The sequence below is a fragment of the Peromyscus eremicus genome, chromosome 2 (assembly GCF_949786415.1).
Source record: "Peromyscus eremicus chromosome 2, PerEre_H2_v1, whole genome shotgun sequence".
NCBI classification, from domain to species: domain Eukaryota; kingdom Metazoa; phylum Chordata; class Mammalia; order Rodentia; family Cricetidae; genus Peromyscus; species Peromyscus eremicus.
In genome coordinates this window covers 53,370,850-53,383,470 of record NC_081417.1, presented here as the reverse complement: position 1 = coordinate 53,383,470, position 12,621 = coordinate 53,370,850, and the positions used below count along the sequence as shown (strand labels likewise).

Here is a 12,621-nt window from a genome sequence, read left to right as displayed (position 1 = left end):
CCATTTATTTAATGGTTAATATCTACTTATAAGTGAATATATACAATATTTAGCTTTCTGGGTCTGGGTTACCTCACACAGGATGATTTTTTTCTAGTTCCATTCATTTGTCTACAAATTTCTTGATATCATTCTTAGTAGCTGAGTAGTATACCATTGTGAAATGTACCACATTTTCTTTATCCATTCTTCAGTTGAGGGACATCTAGGTTGTTTTCAATTTCTGGCTATTATGAATAGAGCAGCAATCAACATATTTGAGCAAATGTTCTTCTGGTAGGATGAAACATCCTTAGGTATATGGCTATGAGTGCTATAGCTGGACTTTGAGGTAGATTAATCCCAACTTTCTGAGGAACTGCCATACTGATTTCTATAGCAGCTCTACAAGTTTTCACTCCCACCAGCAACAGATGAGTGTTCCCCTTATTCCATATCCTTGCCAGCAAGAGCTACCACTTGTGTTATTGGTTTTAACTACTTTGACAAGTGTAAGGTGGAATCCCAAAGTAGTTTTGATTTGCATTTCCCTGATGGCTGAGGATGTTGAACATTTCTTTAAGTGTTTCCCAGCCACTTGAATTTCCTCTATAGAAAATTCTGTATTTAGATCTGTACCCCATTTTTTAATTGGATTATTTAGTTTTCTGATATCTAGTTTCTTGAGTTCTTTATATATTTTGGATATTAGTCCTTTTTTGGATGTGGAGTTGGTAAAAATCTTTTCCCCTTCAGTAGGCTGCTGCTTTCACTGAATAATGGTGTTCTTTGCCTTACAGAAGTTTTTTAGTTTCACTTAGTTTCATTTATTAATTGTTGATCTTAGTGCCTGTGCTATTGGTGTCCTATTCAGGAAGTATTAGCCTGTGCCAATGAGTTCAAGGCTATTCCCCATTTTCTCTTCTATCAGGTTCAGTGTATTTGGTTTTATGTTGAGGTCTTTGATACATTTGGAGTTGAGTTTTGTACAGGGTGATAAGTATGGATCTATTTGCATTATTCTGCATGCAGATGTCCAGTTCGGCCAGGACCATTTCTTGAAGATGCTTTCTTTTTCTTCCAGCGTGTATTACTGGCTTCTTTATTAAAAATAAGGTGTCCATAGATGTGTAGATTTATGTCTGTGTCTTCAATTCAATTCAGTTGATCAAAAAGTCTGTTTTATGGCAATACTGTGCAATTTTTATTACTATAGCTCTGCAGTACAACTGGAAACTGGGAATGGCGAGACCTCTAACAGATCTTTTATTGTCCAGGATTATATTAGCTATCCTGGATTTTTTTGTTTTCCACATGACATTGAGGTAGTCCTTTCAAGGTTTGTGAAGAATTTTGTTGGAATTTTGATGAGAATCATATTGAATATGTAGATTGCTTTTGGTAGGATGGATATTTTAGTGTGTTAATCCTACTGATCCATAAGCATGGGAGATCTTTCCATCTTCTGATATCTTCTTCAGTTTCTTTCTTCAGTGACTTGAAGTTTTTTATCATACAAGTCTTTCACTTGCTTGGTTAGGGTTACCCCAAGATATTTTTTTTTTTTCGAGACAGGGTTTCTCTGTGTAGCTTTGCGCCTTTCCTGGATCTCGCTTTGTAGACCAGGCTGGCCTTGAACTCACAAAGATCCGCCTGCCTCTGCCTCCCGAGTGCTGGGATTAAAGGCGTGCGCCACTACCGCCCGGCATACCCCAAGATATTTTATATTATTTGTGGCTATTGTGAAAGTGTTGTTTCCCTGATATCGTTCTCAGTCTGTTTGCCATTTGTATATAGGAGGGATACTGATTTTTTTGAATTAATCTTGTATCCTTTGCTGAAGGTGTGTATCTGCTGTAGGAGTTCCCTGGTGGAATTTTTAGGGTCATTTATGTACACTATTATGTCATCTGCAAATAAAGATACTTTGACTTCTTCCTATGCAATTTGTATCCTCTTGATATATTTCAGTTGTCTTATTGCTCTAGCTAAGACTTCAAGTACTATATTGAATATGTACGAAGAGAGTGGACAGCTTTGTCTTGTTCTTGATTTTAGTGGAATGGCTTTGAGTTTCTTGTTGTTTAATTTGATGTTGGCTATAGGCTTGCTGTAAACTGCCTTTAATTATGTTGAGGTATGCCCCTTGTATCCCTAGTCTCTAGAGGGCTTTTATCATGAAGGGGTGGTGGATTTTGTCAAAGGCCTTTTCTGCATCTAATGAGATGATCATGTGTTTTTTTTTTCCTGGAAGACCTGTCCATTAATGAAAGTAGGTTATTGAAGTCTCCCACTATCAGTGTGTGAGGGTAAATATGTGATTTAAGCTGTAGTAGTGTTTCTTTTACAAACTTGGGTGCCCTTGTGTTTGGGGCATAGATGTTAAGAATTAAAATGTAATCGTTATAGATTTTTTTTCCTTTTATGAACATGTAATGTCCTTCCCTATCTCTTTTCTCTACGTTTGGTTTGAAGTCTATTTTGTTAGATATTAAAATGGCCATGCCAGCTTGCTTCTTAGATGCATTTGCTTGGAATTTTTTCCCAACCTTTACCCTGAGGTAATGTCTGTATTTTATGTTGAAGTGTGTTTCTTTGAAGCAGCCAAAAGATGGATCCTGTCTTCATTCTGTTTGTCTGTCTTTTTATTGGGGAATTGAGACCATTGATATTGAAAGATATATCAGTGACCAATGGTTGTTGATTCCTGTGTTGTTGTTGTTTTTTTTTTTTTTTTTTTTTTTTTTTTTTGTGTGTGTGTGTGTGTGTGTGTGTGTTTCCCTTCTTTTCTTTTGCTTCTGTGAGATTATGTATTTCAGGTATTCTGCTGCAGAGCTGGGGATGAGACAGGGGGATGGGGTGGGGGTGGAGGTGGGGGTTGGATCTGGGGGAGGAGAGGGAAAAAAGAAGATTTTCTTTTGTATTTTACTCTTTCTTTGCTGAGATACTTATTTCTTTTACCTTGTTTTCCATACCTGAAATTCTCTCTTCCATGTCTTTTAATTTGCTGGTGAGGTTTACTTCTGAGATTTTTGTTTGACATCATGAGTTTTTAATGTACAGTTTTATTTCATTTTGATATTTCTTTAGTGATTCTTTTCTTCATTAAATTCTACTTTTGCATTTTGAATTGTTTTCATTACTTCATTAACTGTGTATTCACAATCTTCATTAAGTCTTTGTTTTCATATCCTCTTTATGTTCCTTGGACATATTCATAGTTGCTATTTTGCAGTCCTTTCCTTGTGTTTTAGCTAAATTACTTTTCTTGAGGACTTTAACAACAGGGTTGTTGGCTTTTGGAGAAGCCATATTGTCCTCGTCCTTGTTGTTCATGTTTGTGTTTTTGTGCTAGAATGTAGGCATCTGGAATTCTGATGCTTGAGATGGTTTTGGTGTAGCTGTCTTGTCTTGCCTTTATTGGGTGAGTGCTCTGATCTTTGGTTGTTGTTGCCCCCAACAGTTTCCTCAAGAAGTGTGGCTCTGTATGCTCATTTGTAGAGAGTGGTTCTGCGCATCTGCAGGGAGTCTCTAAGACATGGAGATGGGCTAGAAAAAAATAGCTGGGCCCCAGCCAAGTGTGACATTGTGGGTACCTGGTTTAGAGCAGTTCTGGGCCCCAGCCAAGTGTGGTACTGTGGGTCCCTGGTGTAGAAGTGTTCTGGGAGTTGGCAGATAGTCACAAAAGAGTGGAAATGGGCTAGAAAGAATAGTTGAGTGAGTGATAGGAAAGAATTAGAGGGCCCCTGAATCTTCTCCAGGAGTCCCAGGGGGAATGGAGGTGTGCTGGGATGAGGGGCTGAAGTGAGCAGGCAGAATCAGTTAGCCTAAAAGTAGTCTGGAGAGACATAATGGATGAGGGTAAACTAGGTAGTTTTGTGTGTCAATTTGATACAAGCTAGAGTCATTGGAGAGGAAGGAGCCTCAGTTGAGGAAATGTTTCCATGAGATCCAGCTGTAAGGCATTTTCTCAATTAGTGATCAATGGGGAAGGGCCCAGCCCATGGTGGGCAGTGCCATCCCTGGGCTGCTGGTCCTCTGTTCTACAACAAGGTGGGCTGAGCAAGCCATGGGAAACAAGCCAGTAAGCAGCTCCCCTCCACTCTGTATTAGCTCCTGCCTCCAGGATCCACCCAGTTTGAGTTCCTGTCCTGGCTTCCTTCAGTGATGAACAGCAATGCTGAAGTGTAAGCCCTAATAAACCCTTTCCTCCCTAACTTGGCCTTTAGTCATGGTGTTTTGTCGCAGCAAAGGAAACCCTAACTAGGATGGGGAAGGAGGGTAAAGATGGCTTATTTGATTCTCAGTCAAGTGTGGTGGCTGTGGTGTCCCTGAAAGAGAGCTGTTCTGTGGGTCAGCCGGATGTCTCAAAGGAGGGAGATAGGCCAGAGAGAATGGCTGTAAAGGGTAGCAGGGAAGAACTAGGGGTGCCCTGAGTCTGCACCAGGAGCTGAGTCCAAAGAGGATCTGTGTGGGATTGCTTCTTGTTCTGATAGATCCACAGATGCTTCATTAGGTTGTGTGTTTGAGATATTTCTAATTTTTAAATATAAAGTCTGATGTGATGACTATTTTCTTTCAGTAATTTATGATAGCTAGCTTTATCTTCTGAAAATTTTAGAACATTCTATGTTCATCTCTGGCTTTCACTAGTTTTATTATGACATGTCTAGGTATGATTACCTCAGTGATTTGCTTAATATCTGTTAATTTTGGAAATATTTGAGCATAATCTCTTTAAATATTGTCTCTGTTCCTTCCTCCCCTCTTTCTGTGGCTGTATTTCCATACTTTGTGTGAAATCTCATTCTGTATCACATACAATTTCCCCTTTTTCTATATTCTCTCCTTCCATTCTCTTTGCATCAGTCTTTATATTTCTTCTAATCTTTCCCAGTTTTATAACCTTTTCTTCAGTAGTAACTAATCTTATTTTAACTCCAGTAATTGAATCCTTTTTGCTATTATGTTTTTCAAAGTTGTCCATTGGTAATGTTTTAAATTAGTAAATTTAGTAAATCCATATATTATATTATATTAGAATGAAATATCTACATTTTATTCATTTTATTTTATGTTTATGAATATTTATTGTGCCTGCTTCAATGTCTGTGCAGCACACACATACAGTGCCTGTGGAGGCCATAACTCTAGAACTGGAGTTACAGACAGTTAGTTGCCATTGGGTGCTGGGAATTGAACCTGGTGCTCTTAACTGATGAGCCATCTCTCTAGCCCCCTTTATGTTTGTTTTTAACTTTCTCTTTGGCATATGACTGATTATCCATACGGCAAGCAATTAACCCTGGTTTGATGCCCTTCCATGAATAACAGATTTTGAGCATGCATTTGAGAGACTATCTTTTATTTTAGTATTAATTTGAGGTTATTTTATTAGAGAAGCTCCACATATTCTAGAAGAATAAATTAGGATATGTAGAATATTTATCTCTTCATCACCTATCTTTCACACACCTATGTATATGCACATGTATACATATATATATTACATCATATATATATATGAAATCAGAAAGAAGACTAATTGGTGAGAGAATGAAAGCACCAGGGGCGGAGGAAGAGAGGAACATGGGGAAGATACAGGCAAAGTACAATGATACACAGGTGTAACAATGGCATAACAAAGCCCACTGTTTTGAGTACTACCAAAAACACATTAAAACTCTTCTTACACATCTTTAGAAAGCCTTTGCTTATAGCAAAGCATCATTCTTTGGCATGGTTATAAATGATTGTTTGATGTTTAATAAGCAACTCTGTTTCATGCAGACTGATTTCCAATGATGCTCATCAATCAAGTAATGGTCTTGCAGTTACAGTGCAATGTAGGAGGAACCTTGATTACTGGCCACTACTGTCTAAAATCGTCCACTATTTCCTCAGCTATATTTTCATAGTTATTTTCTTAGACTCATTGTTTTCAAATAATTTTATTATGGAGTATTTCAAATGGATCTGTGTTAAACTTTAGTAAAGAATTAAATGTCTTTAATTGTAGGTCTATGCTTACCTCAGCTGATGTGCCGAGTCTCCGCACCCAGTAAAGATCTCTTCATAATTGAAAGACTACCCCTGCCCTACTTTGTACTCCTGTTGGAAATATAGGAAATTTGGATTCTTTCAAGTTTAGCCAGACTTTTATCTCCTATGGTCGTCGTCTATTATCAACTGCATAAAGTTTAAGCTCAGCTTGCTTCAGTGATTTCCAAAAGGGACAGTCCAGCCTGTCAACCACCATGGATTTCAAACCTTTCTTTCTATTAGGAACATCAACAGACAATTTTGAAATTCAAAGCCAAGAGTTTTCTTATCTTTCTCCACCCTTTTGTGTCCCACACTCAATTATCAATCTCTTAGGCACCGAATGACAGTGACGTGATGAGAAATATCCAGAGGAAGGGCAAGAAGAAATGCAGGATCAAAACTCTGTAAGTAAAATATATTTACACTTAATCCCATTCCACAGATCTACCTATTTGTACTCTAGAATGAGGTTATCATTTTCTTCTGTTATGAGTAGATCATACAAAATCATACTAAAGATTCAATTTTTCCAATCAGCAGAACCCATTCTGTAGCCATTTCCCAGGCCACTGAAGCCATTCTTTTGATTCACTCTCTATGCTGCATGCAACCTTCATATATAAATGTGATGTACTATATTTGCTATCCCATGATCTACTTCTCTTTAAAAAAACAATTTTTTTTTTTGGTTTTTCGAGACAGGGTTTCTCTGTGTAGCTTTGCACCTTTTCCTGGAACTCACTTGGTAGCCCAGGCTGGCCTCGAACTCACAGAAATCCACCTGGCTCTGCCTCCCGAGTGCTGGGATTAAAGGCGTGTGCCACCACCGCCCAGCTAAAAAAACAATTTTATTAAATACTAAATAGGTATGCAGTGACATTTCTAAAATTATGAGTTTTAAAGGACAATACAATAAATTTTTACATAAATTCTTGTATTTATTTATTTATTTATTTGATGGGGTGCTTCATGAAAGTACCTGCCATCTTTGTTTAGGGGCTATCCTAATCTCTGTATCATTCCAATTTCAGTATGTGTGCTACTGAAACAAGCACTCACCTTCCAATTCCCTTCATCTGTTTCAGTCTTTTTCAATATACTCCAAAGAGTGACTTAGTCTGAATCTGGTGTTTATTTACCTTGTTCTTAATTGTAGTTTTCCATAAGAGTATACTCATGATTAATAAATTAATAATTAACCAATAAATTTAGTGTTCTACATTTTTAATAAAAATTATAAATGGAATCATATTTTATATACTTTCTTATGATGTGGCATATCCACTCAACATTCAAGTCTAGATTATCCATGTTGTTATGTACAGTACAGTTAATTCATTTCTACTGATGTACAGGGTATCATTGTGGGCTAAACCATAATTTACTTATCTGTTTCACTTTTGGTGGATACTTGGGCTGTTTATAGCATTTTGGGCTGCTATGAGCCCTCTCATACCTGTTGCCTAGTGTGATTGCAAGTTCTCTTGTTTGAACATATTCTAAAAAAAAAAAAAGTGTTGAGTCATAAGTTATAGACCATTAAGAGTTGGCTGTTGGTTATTTTTAGTTCTATCAGTTGGTGAGTGTAAATGATAGTTTCTTTTGGTTTTCGCTTGCATTTTGCTGAACATTTATGAGATTGGGCTGCTTTTATTACCTATTGAAAAATGGATATTGTCTCACATTATTTCTATCTTCAAAGGATTTTATGTTCAGTGGTGGGAATAGAGCCTAGGTCCTTCCTTACACATGCCAGGCAAGCGTTCTTCTACTGAGCTTTACTCTAGCATTTATTTTTATCTTTGGAATGAAGAAGTTTCATAACTACTTATATGTTTTTGTTTGGTTTGTCTTTTTGTTATTAACTTGTAGGATTCTTCATAAACTGTTTTTGATGTGAAGTTCTTATTGACTATAATGTGATTTACAAATATCTTATCGCAGTTTATATTTCTGTAACAAGATATACTTTAGAAATTACACTGTTTTCAGAGTTTTGATACTGTATTATACCACTTTGAATTTTGCAGAGTTGGGAGAAAATGCTTGTATTGAGTAAGTTAAATGTCAAGGGTCCGATTACTTGATCAAAAGGTATGAATAACTTCATGGACTCTAAATAATATTGATGAATTGTTGTCTAGACAGCCTGTTCCATTGTGCATGGCAGAACTAGTCACAGACACAGCAACCTTACTCTAACCAGCCTCAAGTTTCATCACTAAGTATTTTGGCTAGGCTAATGTGCATTATGTTTCTCAACATTGATTTAATTTGCATTTCTTGATTACCAGTATGGGTAAAGATTTTTCAAAATGTTTGTTTACTAGTAGTATTTTTCTTTAGGTTGTGTATTTTTGTTAACCTTCAGGACCTTTATTGTGGGAGCCCGTTCTCAGGTTCCTCGTGGCTTTACCCAGCAGGTGCGCATAGAGGATGATTAGGACCATGGGCCTGAGTGCAGGTGTCTGAGATGGTCTGCACTTGGCTGTGCTGGGGGAGGAGGTCTTTTGCTCCACCCCTTGGTGTCTCTATAAAAACCCTGGGGCAGAGACAGTCGGGGGGCCGTTTGAAAAGGTTCCAGGCCCTCTCGAGGCTATCCTTTATTTTCTATCTGTTTATCTCCACAATAAATCTTTCTAATATTTCCTGCTGCTCACACTCAAGAAAACTATGGGGAGCTGTGGGCTTGGTGGGTAAACGCCCCACACTTTATTATATATATTAGAGGTCTAACAAATTAGAAGTGGAAAGTCATTTCCTGCTTTCAAAATGATTACAGAAGATTCCCAAGCTCTAAGTGTCTTATATATTGCTTGCTGTTTATAGTGACTTGATAATTTAAAAATATTAACTGTGTATTAAGTTTTGGTGATACAAGATAGAGTTTGTTCTTTCCTTTAAAAGATTTCAGTTTTTAGACTAACCTGAGAACTTGAGATGGGGGTGCTCCTGGAAGACAAAGGGTGGTTACTGAGGTCAAACAGGGTTCTAAAGACGTTCCAGAATAATGGTTTTGAAGTAGATGAGCGAGAATGAGAGAGAGCCAAGCATCAGGGAGGGATGCTGCAGACAAAACAGAGTGCCTGTGTAAGGTAGCAGAGGTGTGTGTCTCCCTATGACTGACAAGCTGGCATTGCAGCGGTAGGCTGCATGCAGACCCCCAAGTCCACACTAGGGAGTTAGAAGTCAGAGAGTGCCGGAGAACCTCCAAAGACTTTAAAAGAAATGTGTACCATCTCTTCAATGTCACGAGAAGACAGAGACTATGTAGTGATGGGGAGAATAGTACAGAGACGTTTAGAAGTAAACTAGAGACGAGAGAGTATGGCCAAGTGGGGCTATAGAAGAGGCACTGGATTTGGAAGTTTAACAAAAGCTGAAAGAGATGCTAAGACTTAAGTCATATGTGCCATGAGACAAGAAGATGAGAGTTCTTTGTACCATCAGAAGTTTGAGGATTGCACCAGAGATGAGGACACAGGCTCTATGCAATCTTCCCCCTTCCATCTGAGGCTCCTTACTGCGAGAAGCATCTTCTGCAGCTGTGGTCCGCCTCCTTAATACTGCCCCAGCCACCTCCTGAACAACGATATCTGAGGGGCTGCCTGGTGGCTCCCTCTGCCCTGAGGAGGGTGAGGCAGATACTAAGGCAGGCCTCAGGCTGCCAGGGAGCTCCAGATTCCTGGATCTCCAGAGTGTTCCAAGAAGGGGCAGAGTTGAGAAGTAGAGAGACATGTATGCTGGAACTCAGATGCCTCTTTTCATATGGGAGAGTGCCTGGCTAGAAGAGAACAAGAGAGGAGCCAGTTTGTCTGGAACGAAGCCTGTACATATGCATGGTATGATCTTCAGGCCAGCTTGTATCTGGTGATCAAATCTATGTGATGTGGAGACTGTGGGCAGCGTTGGTGTGGGGCTCCAACTCAACTGTGAGAACCTTACAGCAAGAAGAATGCTGAGCAGCCCTTCCGTTTTGGGGATTGGCTTAATTAGGGTTTCTGTTGCTGTGGTAGAACACCATAACAAAAGCAACTCAGAGAGAAGAGTTTTTTTTTTTTTTCACTTCCGCTTTCACACCAGATTCCATCATCTAAGGAAGTCAGGACAAGAACTCAAACAGGACAGCAACCTGGAGGCAGGAGCTGATGCAGAGGCCATGGAGGGGTGCTGCTTACTGGCTTGCTTCATGTGACTTGTTCACCCTGTCTTCCTAAAGTTCACAGGACCACCAGCCCAAGGATAGCACTGTCCCTACAGTGAGCTAACCCATCCCACAGCAATCATCAATTAGAAAAAAAAAAAAAAAAAAGCTCCACGGGCTTGCCTGTAATCCAATATGGTGGGGACATTTTTTCAATTAAAGTTCCGTCTTTCTAAATGACTCTGGCTAATGTCAAGTTGACATATAAGCAGCCAGCAGCCAGATTCTGTTTAGAGATACACACTTTTGCTTAACTCTAGTTTTAAGTCAGGTTGCCTAAGGAAATAAGAATGATAGAAAATCAGTATTTATGTAAACAATTTCCTTTGCAATGCATTGATGCTTCCAAATGCTTGTAGATTGGTATATTTCCTCATTCTCAGCATAACAATAGTATTTACAACTGGACATTGTTAACTGCTCAATAATAATAAATATTTAATAAGAAAAAGTATGTGTATGCTTGGCAAGATGGTGGTGACCATGACAGAAAAGTCTGGCCTTTCTGGGCTTAGATTTTAGTCGTTAATAGAAAATAAAAATGTGGAAAAAGTGAGTATATGACTTGAAAAGTGATAAATGCTGGAGAAAAAAGTGAGGCTGAGCATGGTAACGGAAGGAAGACTTTCTGAGGTCTGAACTTTTACCCCACAACTCAAGGTGACTGGGTACTATGCTCTGAAAGCCATCTTGACCTTCCTGACTATTCTTGTTTGCTTTCTATTTCTGTGATGAACACCATCACCAAAAGCAACTTGGGGGAAAAAAGGTTTTATTTCATCTTACAGCTCTAATGTCAAACTCCATCACTGAGGGAAGTCAGGGAAGGACCTCAAGGCCGGAATGTGGAGACAGGGACTCAAGCTGAGGCCATGGAGGAATACCATTACTTGCTTGCTCACTATAACTCTCTCAGCCTGCTTTTTCTTTGTTGTTCTTTAAAAAATATTTTAGTTAAAATATCAGTATATAATTCCTCTCTTTTTCTTTTCCCTCTCCCGTATGCCTCCCTGACACCCAACCACATCTCTCTCCCACATTCACTGGGCCTCCTTTTTTCTTATAAAATCTAGGACTACCTGTCCAGCAGTAACACTGCCTACAGGAGGCTGGGCCCTCCCACATCAATCATTAATCAAGAAAATGCCCCCACAGACTTGTGTACAGGTCAGTTCCCTCTTCTTAGATGACCTGGCTTGTATCAAGTTGGCAAAACAAAAAGAAAAAACAAAAAATACAAAACAAACAAACCAAACCAAACTAACCAACCAACCAACCAACCAACCAACCAAACAAACAAACAAATAAAAAAAACCCTAAGCAATCCACTGATCTCCTTCAATCCCTCTGCTACAAAAGCTGATGTCACGGCACTGATCATGTCTGTAGTCCATGGTTCTTTGTATGATCATCTGAATCATGTTCTCTATCAAAGACTGAGTGCCAACAGGATAATGCCACGCTTAGTCTATATAGCATCCAGGAACCAGTAATAAATCTGCTGTTAGTAAATACACTCCTGGTCTTATGCAGACAAGTATTTGGCAGGGTATAACTACTAAATTATCTCTGTGTATTCTGGTATGTGCCATGATTAAGTATGCTGGACAAGGTAGACACACAATAAATGTCTCATTGTAGAACATGAAATTTTCAGGGCCTTAATACATTAAATATATAGTGAATATAAATAATATATGGTCCCTGTTTGAAGTCGGTCACTGGATCGATCATTCCCACCCAAGAATGGCTGTGAAAATGGAAGTCAAAGCAAGGAAGCTCTTTCTGAAGAGTATTTGAACTGGGGAAAAATGGAAGACAGAAAGGCTGAATTTTGAACAGAAAACCAGGCAGAACTAGGCATAAATGAAGGACTTCAGGATCATCAAGACAGAGCTGCTCATCACTCTGACAATATTTGTGGAAACTCAGGTAAAGGCGGAAGCCATTTCAGAGCAAGCAGTTTGCAAAAAGTGTAAATTCTATAAGTGCCTTTGAGAAGTAACAGTCCTGTAAAAATCAGAGAGTTACATGCTTTATTAAGATCAACCCATGTGAATCTATTTAATGGGTAATGGTAATTAATTAAGCTATAAATTGAGGAAATACACTCATGAATACAGAACCGAGTAAACAGCTGAAGTTGTCCTCTGTTCTGACCTGGAGTGAATCCACCTGGCGGTTTGATCGGACCAAGAAGCAGGCAGCAGGGAGAAGGGACTCCTGACTCTTCTTCCTTTCCTTTTAAGAGGTCACCTACCACAGCAGGAAGCAGTGCCTCCTTCGGGCCCTATAGCTCAAGGTCATGGGTGGAATATATACCACTACAATGCTTTCTTCTTTCTTTAGTTAAAAACAGAACAAAACAAGAGGAGAAAAACAGAAAGAAAGGA

The 12,621-nt window shown here is 38.9% G+C and overlaps 1 non-coding gene across 1 annotated transcript; it reads right to left on the bottom strand.

Moving 5' to 3' along the window:
- Positions 1-6,975: 6,975 nt before the first annotated feature.
- Positions 6,976-7,079, bottom strand: LOC131905391 (U6 spliceosomal RNA). The gene has a single exon (XR_009377910.1). It is a non-coding gene; the product is annotated as a U6 spliceosomal RNA (small nuclear RNA).
- Positions 7,080-12,621: the final 5,542 nt, after the last annotated feature.